The following is a 16,040-nucleotide window of genomic DNA, read 5'->3' as shown; positions in this document are numbered from 1 at the left end:
TAGAATGCATATGGTGACACATAACTGACCGTAAGCTTGGCATAGTATATAAATACATACCGCATTGGATTTCCATTAAAGCAATATGGTTGAACAACAACTACAAGTGGCTGGCAATTTGTCAAATGAGTTAATTGGTCACCAGTTCATCCAATTCATCTTAATGCTTGTTTTTGGACCGCACCCAAAGAACAGTGAATTAGACCTGCACTGCAGCCAACAGTTACTTTGAGTACAAGACTGAATCCCTAGTGGTGAATGGTGCCAAAGCTGTCCTATTTCGATTTTTTTCATCAATCTTTGTACTCCTCACCTGTCAATTCATGTTCAATTCTGCTTCTGCATTATTATACCCTTTACTAGGCCTTATGGCCAAATAGCGCTGTTTTTAGTCGGATGTGTAACTGTTTATGCACTGAATGCCAGGTGGTGCAGACACTGAAAAGCTACAGGCTGGGGGAAAGGCCCTAACCTTTATACAGTGTCTAAACGTCCTCACTTTCTCCTTGAACATCTATCCTTAACTGTGTTCTCTGGTCCCCTCCCTGTCCCAAAGTGGCCAGCTGGGAACAGTGCACATGTGCTGACGTCCCTACTAACCTTGGCCAGTGTAAGGATTACCGTGCATTTACGCTCAATGCTCCTTCTTTCCTTAAGACTTATTAAGAATGATAATGAGCTCGGAGAGGGGCAGCATGTCCCTTTCTCAACTCTGTGAAAGCTCTTCTGTCTTTCTCGCTGTTCACTTGTCTTATTCCTCTCTATTCTTCCTCTCCACCTTTTCTGCAGTCCCTCTCTCTCCCCAAGCCCATGCTTCTCTCTCTTTCTCCGTCGTATTGAAAGGACCCAGGACAAATTACCAAAAAGGCCATTTTCATCTATGAACTGCAGGATTTAATCGATACTTATTTCATGCCTTCAAAATCAACCCTATATTACTGTTGTCTGTGTGATTTGTTTATTTTGCTCTGGAATATTCCTTCAGTCGAACGGGGGAAATGCACGGGATGCAATTCACCTTGAACCTCCATTATATTGGATTTCTCTACTGGCTGATCAAGCATGCAAAAAGGACATTTCCTTAGCAGTAAAATAAAAACAATAATGATGATTAAAAAAACATGTCTGCTATTTGTGCTGGTATAACAGTACGTGTTGAAGGCTGTATATTTTTACAAGGCAAACACTATGGTTGTGGTCGTGTGAATTTGTATACAAAATCATTACACTGAGGGCAATTGATAAAGCTTATGTGCTGGGAAACAAAAGTAATGGCTCCTGAAGCCTGTCAAATGCCGCCTGGGATTACTGACGCTTATTTGACATCAAAGACCTGAGGTCCACAGCCAAGGTCAAACAGAAAAGGAATACACACGGGTTTAATTCTACACACCCCTTGACAGATGCAGATGGGTACTTATGAGACATGAGGCATTTCACTGACTGATAGGGCTGCAGGAAATAAGAACGGTGGAGGCATCGCACACTGATTAACCAATGAGATTCTCAAATAGTCGAATGAACCAGGAGCACAGCAATACAGGCAACAATTCAAGTGCCATTTTAGAGAGAGAGAGAGGGAGAGAGAGACTCAATCAAAAGGCCTAGAGGACCACATCCATAAACACTGAACTAAACACACAAACCGAATTGCAATTAAAACAGCACAAATGGACAATAAGCATCTATGCTTTCTCAGCTCAGGAGATTTACCGAGCACTACATTCACCTACAGTGACAAGGAAAAATGATGAAAGAAGGAAGGCAAAGAGCAAGCGAAAGAGAGGTAGAGGAAGAAGGGCAGTATGTTTGACAGATGGATATTGCACTGTCTCATCAATGCCGAAGAGAGATGAGAACCTGTACCACCAGTCTGACAGTGAAGGCTGGCTGGTGTCCAGCTAGAGATGGACCTTCGGACAGCAGACGCATGCCGTCACATTCCAGAGTTACACTGAGGGGGCACACAGGATGAAGAGCTGGAAACTGCTTCAACCGATCACTTTACAGCTCTCTTTGAGACAGACTGTATGAAAGTGCATTTACAATACCCCTGTAAGACACTAAAGGTGAACTATTGTAGCCTGTCACTTGCTGTTGGTTATTATTTTTGGTGACCTCATAAAGAAAAAGGTAACACTAAAGTACATTTATCTTTAGTAGACTAATGCTTGCTATTCAAATCACACAAGATTCAAGCTGATTTCATGTCTAAACATGTGTTTCTAAGCTCGCCTGTTTAAGTGTCAAGCGTGTGCTTGCTTTGCATGCATGGATACATCTGCAACAGTTAGGCTGCACAGCTGCTGCATTATGACGGCATTATGGAAAATACCTCAAAAGCACACACTGAGCACATAATGCATCTTTTTACATGATATATTTATTTAATATACAACTGATTTGCGAGAGGAAAAAACTAAGCACAAAAAGGGAAATCTAAACTGTAAAATGTTAAAAAACTTTCATGTTTACCTTGTGTTGTACTAGCAGTGGCATTTTTAATATAGAAGATGGCTTTCCATGAATGATCTGTTTAACCAAAGACATGAGAGAGAGAGAGACAGAAAGAGAGAGAGAAAAAGGATAATTAATTACTTTTGTGAGCTATTGCACGGGAGAGACAATAAACCTGCCTGGTCGCCATGGATATGACATATTTGCTCTGAAAACAACACAATAATTAGCAAAGGAGAAAGATCCGGCGAGAATATGAGAACTCCGGGTTTAAAGTGCCAGTGATCTATTCCTGTCCTCATCTTCATCCCTGAGGATAACAAACACAGCCCAATCACACAGCACATACATTTATGAATTCACTCGATGACTAACAGTGACCCTTCACAAAAGCATGTTAAATTAAATCTCACATCAAAGTGGTGTTTTGTTGATATCACAACTAACCAAACATGCAGGATACCTACAGTGTTTTTACAGAGATTGTTTGTTCTACAGTAGATGGAAGTCAGAAACTCTGCCTTACGGCCACTGAGAGCAAGAACTGCAGAAAAATCTTATTTACCAAAGCAAATACAGTTTGTGTGTTTAAGAGAGAGTGTGTGTGAGTCTGTGTGGTGCCAGAAAGGTGCCAATACTTAACACAAAATTCGGGCTTAATGAACAGGTTTTCCATACAGTTATATAATGATGTGATATTTATGAGGACATTTATTTATGCTATTTATGCACAATAGCCTGTTGGAATTCTGAGTAATTTATTAGGCTAAATATATTTGATGAAGTTGTGCATTTTGCAGTTTACACTTTTTGTCTACTGTGTAACACTGCAGCCCCAGTTACACAAGATAAAGAAAACATATTTTCAAAAGTAATTTTCAGACAATCTTCAGCAGCAGAACTTCCGTATTTCAGCCTTTGAATATTGATTGCATTTATAGCAGTTCCTCTATTTACGGTAAATGATACTGTGTGAAGGTTACTACCTGTTTAAGAGCAACCAAAGGAGTTTCACAAGTTTATTCTCGACAAAAACCGGCACTCTCGGCGCTGAAAGTCGCGACCAATAGTCGCTCATTCTTGACGCCTTTGGAGAAGTGTCAGCTGACAGTAGCCGAGGTCTGAGCTGCTGAATAAATAATAAATGACCCCATATCAGTCATGTTTTCACGCTGTCTCTTCTGTGCTTTATATTTTGGGGGAATGAGAGAATTTGAGCTCGCTTTGACTGAAAGTACGAAACTGAGAGGGGGGAAAAGTTGCGCCTATGTCAACTTTGCAACGGGGCTGGCGTTTGGTTCGCCTGCAGTTTTCATCCTGTCTTTGTCGTCTTTTAATTTGATGCTGTGTGAATTAACAAAGTTTAAGGGTAGGCTGGTCTACTCGCCGGCATTTTCAAAGGCACATACAGTAGAACACAGTGTGTATGAGTCGCTCCAGACCTGCTGCTGCTCCTGTCGGCGCTGCTGCCGCCGCTGCCGCCGCCGCACCGAGGCTGAGAGTCCCACCGTGTTTACCGACAAGTCCTCACGTCAAGTCTTTACGCTTTAGTGTCATTTCTTAACTGTTTGAAAACTGCTCAGTAATGCTCGTTTTCAGCGTTACTGCTGCAGCGAGACACACTTTTGGCGTCGCTGATATCTTTGGAAATGAAATGAGCATGTACTGTAGTACAGTAGTTGAGAGGGAAAGGAAAACTCTTACCTGAGGTACTTCGCTGTCTTTCGGTGACTTCCAACTTAAAGGGGCCTGTGTGTTTACGGTGGGTAGCGTGATAGCTCTCATTAATAAAGTTGCCACATTTTTTTTCAGTTTTTTCGGGGTTTTTATTGTAGCATTTTTCTAATTTCTTACACGGCGAAGTCGCCCGGAAGATCTGCCCTGGAGACCGGCTCCAAGTGGGAAGAGGAGTGCTTAATTGAATTTCTCGGTTAAAGCAGGTGTTGCTCGGAAAACCTGGACTGGAGTTGAAGTGATCGTCTCACACCTTTATACAACAATTAACTTCTTTACTATCCTTTTTTTCAGAGGTGTTTTGAGTTAATAAAGAAAAAGGTATATTTTTAAGATATCATATATCATCAACTTACCTTGGTCGTTACCCGAAGAGTATCCTTTACTTATTGTTGTGGTGACAGGTGGTGATAAGTGTCTGCCAGCAAAAATTAAAATTAAAATAAAAACAATAAAGGGGTTTAATGGCAGCATTGACTTGTTTTTCAACACTATGGTAAAAACAAACATGTTACTTCCTTTTGGTGCGATTTACAGAGTACCTCATAAAGTGTATTGTAAGAATGTAATACTAACAAAGATGGATTTATTACTAATTCTTAACAATCCCAAATATTTGCCCAATGAAACTTACACAATTCATTTGATCATTATCTTATCAGAATAGGCTACTCTATCCATGAAATGATTACTTCATTTTATATTTTTCACAGATATAGATATAAATCATAGTTGACCGCTATGGAAAACTTCAAACTGAAAAAGAATGAATTGGCAAAAACAAAAAAATTAAATCATTTAGGCGTTTCAGATTCACTCACTTGGTTTAACAGACCCCAAACGTTTTTGTTTTCATTATTCTTCATTTCTTTTTTTATGTTTTACTGTCTTTGCTACTGTTATTTCTACATTTAGAAGTACTTCTTTGTATTGTGTATGAATCTGAAACATGTAAGAAAAACGTATGTTTATATTGAATCTTTTCAATTAAAAAAGCAAACTTACACCATGACGCCTTTTGTGACGTTATTGTAACTAGCTAACATGCTGCCTTACAAACTGAAGGTCGAGCTACTTACACTTCTTAGCATTGGGCACCTGTCTCTCTGACCTCCTGCTGTTCCTAACTCATGAGCCCATTATTTGTCTATTCAGTTCTGCCAAATAAAGAAAATAAAACCTGGTTCTTTGGGTGAAGCTCCCTAACTCCACTGTTAGCTTTAACGTCTTTCAGGTGATGACAAAACAGCTGCCCACGAGTGAAACCCCGCCCCTTCCCTCGCGAGCACTGTGACTTTCTCATATTACCATAATCAACATCATCATCATCATCATCATCATCATCATCATCTGTCTTTCTGAGAATCTGAAACATTAAAAGGCAATATCTGCTGCTATGGTGGATGGTAAAATAAGAATACTTTGTCGTTTTAATCATTGCACAGTCTTACCTTACCTGCTGTCATGGCCTCATGGGAGTTGTAGTTGTTGACTTGTTTAAGAGCTAGTTTTTAAATATTTGTTCAAATGATGTGGTACTCAGATATTACTAGCGACTACAATAGCAGGTTAGCTAGAAAATGGGGCATGGAGTTTGTGCATTGTTGGTCTGGATAACCAAAATGCTAAAAGATAGCCTACAAGGAAACACAAAAGTGTTTTTAATTCCATCATAACAAAATATAACATGTAGCCTACATAACACAGGCCCACTTGCAAAATTACACACAAAAAGCACATTTTCAAAACAAAGAGTGTGCTATTTTATGCATAGCCTATATGTCAAGTGGAAATAAATACAATTAAAAAATAATAATAATAATAGTATATATATATATATAAATATATATATATATATTAAATATATAATATCAATATAAATATTTGACACAAACAATGCAAATGCAAAATAAATACAATATTGCTTTGAAAATACAATTGAGTTAATGTTTTGGGGTTAATAATGATACATTTTTATTTTATTTCAAACCCCTGGAGTGTCCTCCAACTCATACTACCACATAGATCACTTGTTCCTACTCTCTAATATGACACACAGGAACTTTTCCTAAATTATCGCCCCTCCCATGGATGCACGTCGACACGTCCTCGTACTTAAATGGTCGCAGTTTTAAACATGGTATATGTATATCGGTTGTAGTTTGGTTAGATTTAGGCAACAAAACTACATTTAGGTTCAGAAAAAGATCATTGTTTGAGCTACAATAAGTAGGTTAACTTAACTTATGTAGCGTACATGATGTAGTTACGTTGGTAAAGTCCGACGTTTGTCTGTTTGACCCATCCATCCACCCCAACCTGTAGACACTGTCACTCTATACTACGTCACCTGTCTTCCTCCTTTGCGCTCGTCATTATTACCGCGGCAACTAGTGTTCATTGCCACTAAAAACATAAGTATGGGTTGTAATAAGCTGCTTGTACAAGCACCCCATATACCTCGATTTTTGGGGGGAGGACAGTCTACTTTATTATAACAATATTACTGTATATTATTAATATATTATTGTAGCTTTAACATCTGAAATCCTCCTCTTAGTGCCTCGATATTCTACCTACAGGCCTTTTCAAAAATGCATCGAACTGCACGGCCTCAGATCTCCTCATATTGTAAACACGTCTTTTCTCTCAGGTGTCTTTCCACAGACCCTGAAAACTGCTGTTATCGGGCCTCTATTAAAAATAACAATATTCATTCATGATCTGTACTTGTTCATTAATGAACAAGTACAGATCAATATCAAACCTCCCATTTCTCAGTAAAAACCTTGAAAAGGCCGTTTTTAAGCAGCTAAACAATGATCAGTTGTTTTGACGTGTTCCAGTCAGGATTTTGACCACAGCTGCATTTGACACAGTTGATCACAACGACTAGACCATCTGGAGAACTGGGTGGGACTATCTGGCACAGCACTAAAATGGTTTGAATCCAACTTGAAGGACAGGAAGTACTTTGTGTCCATAGGTAATAACACATCTTAGCAAAAACTACATGTGGAGTTCCCCAAGGCTCCATTCTGGGGCCTCTTCTGCTTGATATCTACATGCTTCCACTGGCTCAGATCATGAAAAACAACAAAATATGTTACATGACAGACAAATCTACATAACCATATCACCAAACAACTATAGTCCAATACAAGCATGATGTAGATGTATTGAGCAAATCAACGATTGGCTGGAGCATAATTTTCATTAATTAATTAATTAAACAAAGAAAATGCAAAATCATTGTTTTTGGAGCCAAGGAAGAACAATCAAAAGTTAGCACCCAGCCTCAAACGGTAATGCTAAAAACCACAAACTTATTGTAGTCATGGGCTCAGACCTGAACTTCAACAGCCACTTTAAAACAGTCACAAAGTCAGCCTATTATCACCTAAGGAATATATTAAGAATTAAAGGGCTTATGTGTCAGCAGGACTTGGAAAAAACTTGTCCATGCATTTATCTTCAGCAGGCGCGACTACTGTAACAGTGTCTTACTCCCTAAAAAGTCCATCAGACAGCTTCAGTTAATTCACAACGACGCTGCTGCTCGAGTCCTCACGAAGACCAAAAAAAAAAGATTATATCACTCCAGTCCTCAGATCTCTACAATGGCTTCCTGTCTGTCAAAGAATTGATTTCAAAATACTTCTGTTGGTTTACAAAGCACTGAAGGGTTTACAGCCAAAATACATTTCTGATCTTCTGCTCAGCTACGAACCATCCAACCATCCAGACCTCTTAGATTGTCTGGGACAGGTCTGCTCTATGTCCCCAGAGTTAAAACTAAACATGGATAGGCAGTGTTCAGTTTTTATGCGCCACATGTTTGGAACAAACTTCAAGAAAACTGCAGGTCTGCTGCAACTCTTAGTTCTTTTAAATCAAGACTGAAGACTTCATTAATACTTTATTAACTGCTTACACTGTACTCTAACTGCTATTACAACTGAAAATTATTTTTCAGAAATTTTCTGATCTTTTAATTCTGTTATTTCACTGTCACTTTATATATTTAAATGTCATTATTTATGCAATTTCAATGTCATTTTGTATGTGTTTCTTTCCAATGTTGTAATGTTTCATGTAAAGCACTTTGAATTACCTCGTTGTGGAATTGTGCTTTATGAATAAACTTGCCATGCCTTGCCTTTAAAGTTATAGGGTCTGGTCCAGTCACAGTGTGTCTAAGATTAATCAGCCATTAATCATTTCAAATTAATCAGATTATTTTGCTTTGAATTAAAATCTAAAACATGTTGACCTAATTTCACATCGATTGCATGCCTGTATGTGTGTGGTTCCTCACTGAAACAAACACTTCATGGTGTTTCCCAGAGTCCATTTAAAGTTTACCTTCCTATTGGCAGAACGCTAATGTCACCCCTCCCTTTGTTTTCCTTCCCCCTACCTTTCCTACCACCTACCATACATCAATAATTTACTGTAAAATATTCTGAGCATGAGACTCCTTGAAGGTATTCCAGGAGCAAAGCCCATAGGAATACTGGGGCTGTGATAATGTATTTTAAACTTGAACTTTCCTTATCTAAATTCTGCAGTCTTGTGAACTATTGACAAACAGATTATTGCCAATTAGCAGTTTTGTGATGTGTCCTGTTGTACATAATAAAGAATCGAGAGGATCGAAAGCAAAGTCAACTAACAAGGTAGATAGTGCTTTAATCTCTACCTTCCTATGGTTTAGAATTCAAGGATTGTGACCTACTGCTTGGTAGCCCTCCAATACATTTAAGTTGTTTGTTAATTGATTTGTCATATAATAATCACATCACAATCTCATTATCTTCAGATACATGTCACATTTAAACTTTTAGGCTAAATTATTTTGCAGAAGAACTTTACCTCATGCTTTTTTAAGGGATTGGAGGTTTACAATGGCATTTTGACATTTCTCTATAAATGTATAGCCTTTAACACCTGCTATTGTTAGATTTGAATAACTTCAGCTTTAATAATAATTATATTGTAGGGCTTGTTCACAGTTCAGACCCATCTCTTATTATCTGTGGCTGTATTTTTGGTATAAAGTGCACATATTAGCTGTCTTACAGCCAATGTCTTCCACCCCTTTTCCTAACACTTCAAATATTGACATGATGACTCACTCAAAAATGATAATGCTCTGTGAAGAATGTTAGTGGTACATTTAAAAAAAAAAAAAAAAAAGCACATCTTATGAAGCATAAATCTACATGTCATTGTAAAAATTTATGCCCAGTACCCTGGAATGTGTTATATATACTACATTCTTAAGCAAACCCCCCACGGTCACTGCAGAGGTCCAAGCATCCCATCCATCAGTGGGTTCCTCCTGATGTTGCAATACTGTGATACAGAATAATAAAGAAGTAAGAAAGACCAGAAAATCAATAGATTATTCTGCAGATCACTTGATTCAGTAATGATCCAGTTCATTTATCGCCCGCCGTTGATTCATAAGGCTTGCTCTCAAGGGCGTACCCACCCCACCTCTGCCCTGCTGACTCCTTTGCCATTGGTACTACTAATTATAAAACATTAAAAGCTAATCACATGGCAGTCCAAGGTTAGAAAAGACATGCAGTTTGGTTAAACTAGAGGGTTCATTTCATCCTGAGAGAATATGCAATGCTTTGAGTCACTGGTAAAGTCAGATTTATAGTTTATAACATGAGGAATATTCAGAAATACTATTGATAAAACACAATAAGCTTATTATGAATAGCAACATATGATACTATTAATTAGCTCTGTTGTTAAAAGGAACACTCCTCCTTGGGAAATATATACAATATTTATATCATAGACTATAAAATGGATTTAGTCTTGATCTCACCCATAGTTTTCTGAAGAGCCAAAATTAAGCTTAATGTGGGTGGCTTGGACCTAGCCTGACGCCACGTAACTTTTGGTTAATCCAATTATGGTCAAATAGCTGGAGCTTGAATTGAGCTGAGGCGGGTTGAATGAAGCCTACAGTCTATGCTAGCCAATTTTGAGACTACTCCGTCACTCAAAGCAGCCATGCCCTTAATGACGCAGAACTTTAAGCTTTAATATAATTAAAATGGATTAGTTGTATAAAAAGAAAAAAAGAAAGAATTCAATTAGCTACAGAGACCAAACCTGTTTTTATACCAGGCTGTAAACATTTCTGTTGTACGCGTTTCAAGATGGGGATACATGGGGATTGATTTGCTTTTGGAGCCAGCCTCAAGTGGACATTTGAGGAACTGCAGTTCTGCCCCAGAACCCCAGAGGTTGTAACTTGATGTATAGAAATATATGTATATTTTAGGAAAAATTAAAAGATAAATACCAATTCCTGCCCGGACAAGACTGGAAGAGGGAAATTACATCAAAGCTGTGTTACTTATATGATTTATTTTTTAACCACACACTCAAGTCACCAATCAAGACAACCAAACTATGAGGAAAAGACATGAGATGATGTGTGCAGTTATAGCTTCCAGCAGCTGTTGGTCAAGAAATAGCTCACACAACTGCTCCTAAAGCCACAGTATCACAATTGTCTACTTCTACACTAAAGACATTCAACATATATTTGGAGCTTTTAGATGGAATATTTTTCTTCCCTAGGGCAGCTGTTACCCCCTGAAAATTGATATCAAACTTGTAATCTGATTGTGGATTGCACATTTTCCAAAATGCCAGACTGTTCCTTTAAAAGTCTTACCAAACATCTAATGCAGGAATTTTCAACCAGCGTGCTTTTGAGAGTTGCCCAAGTGTGCTGTAAAACACAAATAAAGTAAATTAGTGCAAGTAGAGCATTCTTAGCAGCCCAAAATAAACTGTCATTGCTGCTGCTCTCATTGGCACACGCTCATGTGATAGCATGAGACTACATTAAATAAAAAACAAAAACAGGCAGAGAGAAGTCGGCCAAGAGCTCTGTGTGTGTCAGTACCAGCCTAAATACCTGTTTTATGTTCATCAAAACAAGCTCAGGTTTCACACTGAATGTAAGTGATCCTGTAGTTTTTTTAGGCCACAGGAACACAGTTAAACACAGGCGTGACATTTTGTAATGTGTTGGTGGGATAGTGCTGTTGGTGTGGATTATTATTTTCTTTTCATACATTTAAAATGTGCCATAGCATAAAATGTTTGAGAAACAGTGGTCAAATACACTATACTATATGCTGTACAGTGTAGTATCACACACTAGTTGTGTTGTAAAAACAGTACGAACCTTTTTTTTTGCCAAAACTGACATTTTGATCAACAAATGAGACACGTGCTCGCCACAAGCCTCCAAAACGTTCCCCAGCAGGAGCCTTATCAAGGTTGACTTATTCTCAGTCACATTGCGTGAGGGGGCAGATGAACTGGCATTCACCTTAATTAAATAAAGACATGTACAAATGTCCTTTAGCAGGTGGCTGTCTTATGAAAGTTAACGGTGGTGGCAGCTGCCTATGTATGGTAAACAGGGAGCATTTTTGAAAAGTGATGGTGGCTGGTGAGGGAGGAGGGGGTGAGGGGGGAAGATTGGACAGCTGTCGCCATACCCACCTCACTGTGCTGACTTAGAGCTATTGCTCGATCAAGCCTTTGTATATATTTTTCCAGTGCATTTCAACACTGTGTGCACCTAGTGTTTGAGACCTCACAGAGACACATTTGGTGTGACAGATGTGTGCAGCACATGAGCAGCAGAGGGCAAGAGCTGAAATGCCTTGGCCAGTGAATTACTCTTTCTGTCAAACTTCAGGGATATGCATGAATTTCTCCGGACCTCAAAGAAATTGTCAGTCAGTGAAATATGACATTTTAAAGATGATATTCTCTCTCCTACATATCATTTCCTGATTTTTTCCAAATGAAATACACATAAATAAATGTTATCTAAACTCTAGTTGAACCTGGTTGTTTGTCTTTTCACCCAAAGTAAAAGTATCAATACCAAAGTGTAGAAAATACCAAAGTGTCGAAATAGTCCGTCAGAAGTCGAAGCGTAAAAGTACAAAAGCATTGGCATCAAAATATACTTCAAGTACCAAAAGTACTCTTTATGCAGCAATGGCCCATTTCAGAATCATGTATATTATATTTTTGTATTATAATTAATAATGCATTGATGCAAAGTTGCTACTTTATAAACTTTCTGCTGGATAGCTTGTGGTTATATTAATCTATAATAATTGATCATAATTAATGTTTTGGTAAAATTTTGTATTAGTCTGCAAAGAAACCAGTAATTAAAGTTATGAATAAAGTAAAAAGATAAAAATAAATAAAGTACCTAAAAAGTATAGTTAAGTAGCACTTGAGTAAATGTACTTAATTACTTTCCACCACTAGGCAATGTGTTTTCTCCATCTAAGCTATTTACATGTTTAGCGGACAATGAGAGGTAGGCGGCTACTTCCTCAATCCCTTCCAACATGAAATGAAGGTGTGGGTCCTTCATTAAACTGCAGAAACGCACCAATCTTAACTCTTCTCAAGACAAACTGTTCATTTTAAGTTCAATCCGAGATAGTCAATTGAAATGTACTCAATGCACCCAAAACTCATAATGTGAAAGGACAGTAGGAAAGAACTATTGCAGAAGCTATTTTTCTAACTGAAAACAAATCTGCAGCATTGCTGGTCACCACACCATATGGTGATGATACAATGCCCAGGTAAAATCTCATTTTAATAAATTCCTAATCATCTTGGAGGGACACTGAAACAACATAGTTAATAGAAATGTATAGAGTCAGCAAGGTCTTTCACAGCTGTGATCTTTAATAAGATTTGAGAGGCATACAACAACATTGCAGTCAATGTCATGTTGAGATGCTCTCTCTGTCTGTAACTCCAACAGTGGGGGAAAAAGAACAGACAAATAAGGGAGGCGAGGGGAGGAAAACATGGTCATCTGTTTCAAAGGAGCTGAAATCTGATCTCTGGGGGAGAGGCATATCGGAGGTACCGTATAGTACATATCATCTCCCTCTGATCATTCATGCTTTCTAATTACAGAAGGTGAGGCGGGCCATAATTTTATCGTATTTGTTTTGCATCACTGCAAAAATAGAAAATGAGGGCTCGCCAAGCTGCACCAATTTACTTCATTTCGACCTTGATTAAAAGAAAATTAATTGCCACATCTCTCATTATGTTGCAGGCAGCATTTGATGACGCGAATGGAAAAACTCAAAAATAAGATGCAAAGGCTCAGAGGGAGTGTGAGCTCGACCTGGTTGTTCAGGAGACAGCACACTCCTCTAATGATGAAAATAAACAGGCTCTCTGCACAAAGCCATTCCAGGAATATGTCCAAGTTGTTACAATACTGTAATTAAAGATTCTGGATTAAGGACATTGTGAAGCTTTATGTTTCAGTATTTACATGGAGACGGATTGAATGGAAAATTTCAAGACCATGTGTATCAGATTTTATGTTTTTACTGCAAACTATTATTCTTAAGACCTAGATTATAAAACCACAAAACAAGTCATTTCATGTAGTTGTAGAAATTAGCCCTTTGCAAATAATCACAAAGCAAACATTTATATCCTATTTAGGTCCCACAAGCCCCTGCGGCTCCTCCCCTCCCTAAGACACCATATGTCTTGGTGGATCAACTTCAGAAGTTTTCAGTAACCATGGTGTATGATTACATGAGAATTTCTCTCAGAGAAGGCCTCCAGGAGGAGTAAAATGCTAAATGCTATTTTTGAAATGAAATTCTCCTTCATGTGACTGCACCTGTTTCCCTGGGAGAGTAAACAGAGCAGACGCCTGATAGAGTGGGCCTGCCCCTGACACACACCTAATTCTAAAATATTTATTAGCTTTTGACACTCTTTAAAGTCACAGTCTGGGACAAAGGGTACCCTGTTCCTTGTGCACTTGTTTGGCTATTCTTATTCCTCTCCCTTCTTCACTGTGCTGCTTCAGCTGCTTATCTATGATGACGGTGACAGAGACATTATATGCAACTAGCTCCAGTACGCACTGGCGCTGACCTCACACAGGTCAACCTGACACAGACATCTTTCCACAGTTGGGCCCAATCAACAGGACTGAAATTAATGTTTTTCTCTGTTTGTAAGTGAGCGTGTGCATTGTAGTGATCGTACGTCCTTGCTTGCAAGCATGTGCGTGTGGGGAGGGATCATTATTTGGCATGCTTCGTCAAGCCATCATGCAGACAATGGGGACATTTGAATAATTGATTGAAATAATGTAAAGTAATCCAGCCAGCTTTCATTCTTGGCTCACCTGCTCCTAATTCTAAGACTGCTCTCAGTTGACAGGGGACAGGGAGGGACATTTAAGGACATGGGAGTGACATGGGGGAGCACATTTTACCCACCATTACCCATCGTCTCTTATTTCTTGACTGTTCAAACCAGCGATGTTGTGGTAAATAAAATGGTGTTTTAGAACCATCATTGGCAATCATCATGAGGCACGCAATCACCAATATTCGCAACAATAAAAAAAGCTATCTTCGATCTATAGACATAACATCTTTGCTGCTACTTCATGTGAGGTATACGATGAATTCATGTCAAAATAATTACCAGTACACGATGTTCCCTTGTTAAAGTAAGTGAACTGTTTCAGAGGTAAAAATGTTGGTCAACTGGTTTCAGGTAGGTTTCTACGCAACTACTGCACTGTATAGACAACACATCCTACTTATTCTTACTTTACATGCATACTTCTAAATGTAAATGTTTTAACTTTATCTTTATCGTGCATCATATACACTAAGACTATATGAGAATTGTAAACTTGGGATACGAGAGAGAATACCTGACAACCTACGGATTTGAAGCATTCAGCATGACTGAGAGTCTTTGTTTAGTCTGTATTCAAGCAACCAGCTTACACACTGTCACTCTGTTTGTCTCACACTGAGATAAAGTTTTATGACTGACCATAATCATTCCATGGGGATCTGAGGACTCCTTCCAAAAAATGTCAACTTTCCCTGCTTATACTGAAATCAAAGCATGAGGAACGTGAAAAATGCTTCACAGTTTTGTGGTGTGTTTTTTTTCCTTAATAATCTCTCCAGGTTGGAGTTACTCCAGGTGTCATTAACAGATGCATGCAGGCACACCTGCGCTCCACTTAACGTCTGGCAACTGCAATTCTATTTGTTCCTACGGTAGTTTACAAATTGCTCAACTGCAATAATTGTTTTGTCATTTCTGGAATATTTGGGTTAAAGTATTGTACATCCTGCGGCCTCCGTGTGCAGGTTTGCCCTGGATTACCAGTTATTTTGTTACATTACATGCTGTATATTGGTAATTTTTCCCCAAATGCAGCTCATTTGAATTATGTTTTTAAACTGTCATTTAGTTTTTCCTTGCCTGTTTACAACTTGAGCAATAGTAGGAGCTGTTTCAACCGTAAATAGGTGCTTGGTTAACTCTGAGTGTTGAAAACTACCCTGGCAGGCTCTGCAATCCCCCTCCTACTGCATTTGTTGAAACACCATAGGGACAAGCTGCGTTCTTTTCAGTGTGTCAGGCTGAGTGCTGTTGGGCACACTATATCACCTGATATGGCGTTTATCCTTGAAAGATTCATTGAATGCCTCAAACTCCCCTGGCAGGGACACAACTTGACATGTCTGTCCTCACTACAGCTGCTATTGTGTAGTCAAACTGGCCTCGTTTAACACTTTGTCATAATTTAAAAAGGGTGTAAAAAAGATAAACATATATATATATATATATATATATATATATATATTTCTAAATAACTTATCACACACTGAGGCGAGGTTTTGATGTGATAAGGCAGTAAAAGCAGTTTGTCCGTCCTCCACTCTTAGCAAACAGCGCCCACTGAAAGT

General features: G+C 38.5%; 1 protein-coding gene across 2 annotated transcripts in view; it reads right to left on the bottom strand.

Moving 5' to 3' along the window:
• Positions 1-4,295, bottom strand: part of casz1 (castor zinc finger 1) — a 179,935-nt gene extending 175,640 nt beyond the window's left edge. The window contains exons 1-2 of one of the 2 annotated variants that reach the window (XM_083919746.1): positions 4,162-4,295; positions 2,476-2,532 (exon numbers count right to left, since the gene is read on the bottom strand). The gene's annotated coding sequence lies outside the window, so the exon portion shown is untranslated. The remainder of the gene's footprint in view (positions 1-2,475; positions 2,533-4,161) is intronic. The other variant, XM_083919747.1, reaches the window with a different exon arrangement.
• Between the last annotated feature and the right edge of the window lie 11,745 nt (positions 4,296-16,040).

The sequence above is a fragment of the Echiichthys vipera genome (genome assembly GCF_963691815.1).
Source record: "Echiichthys vipera genome assembly, chromosome: 9".
NCBI lineage: Eukaryota > Metazoa > Chordata > Actinopteri > Perciformes > Trachinidae > Echiichthys > Echiichthys vipera.
This window is presented reverse-complemented; position numbering and strand designations above follow the sequence as displayed.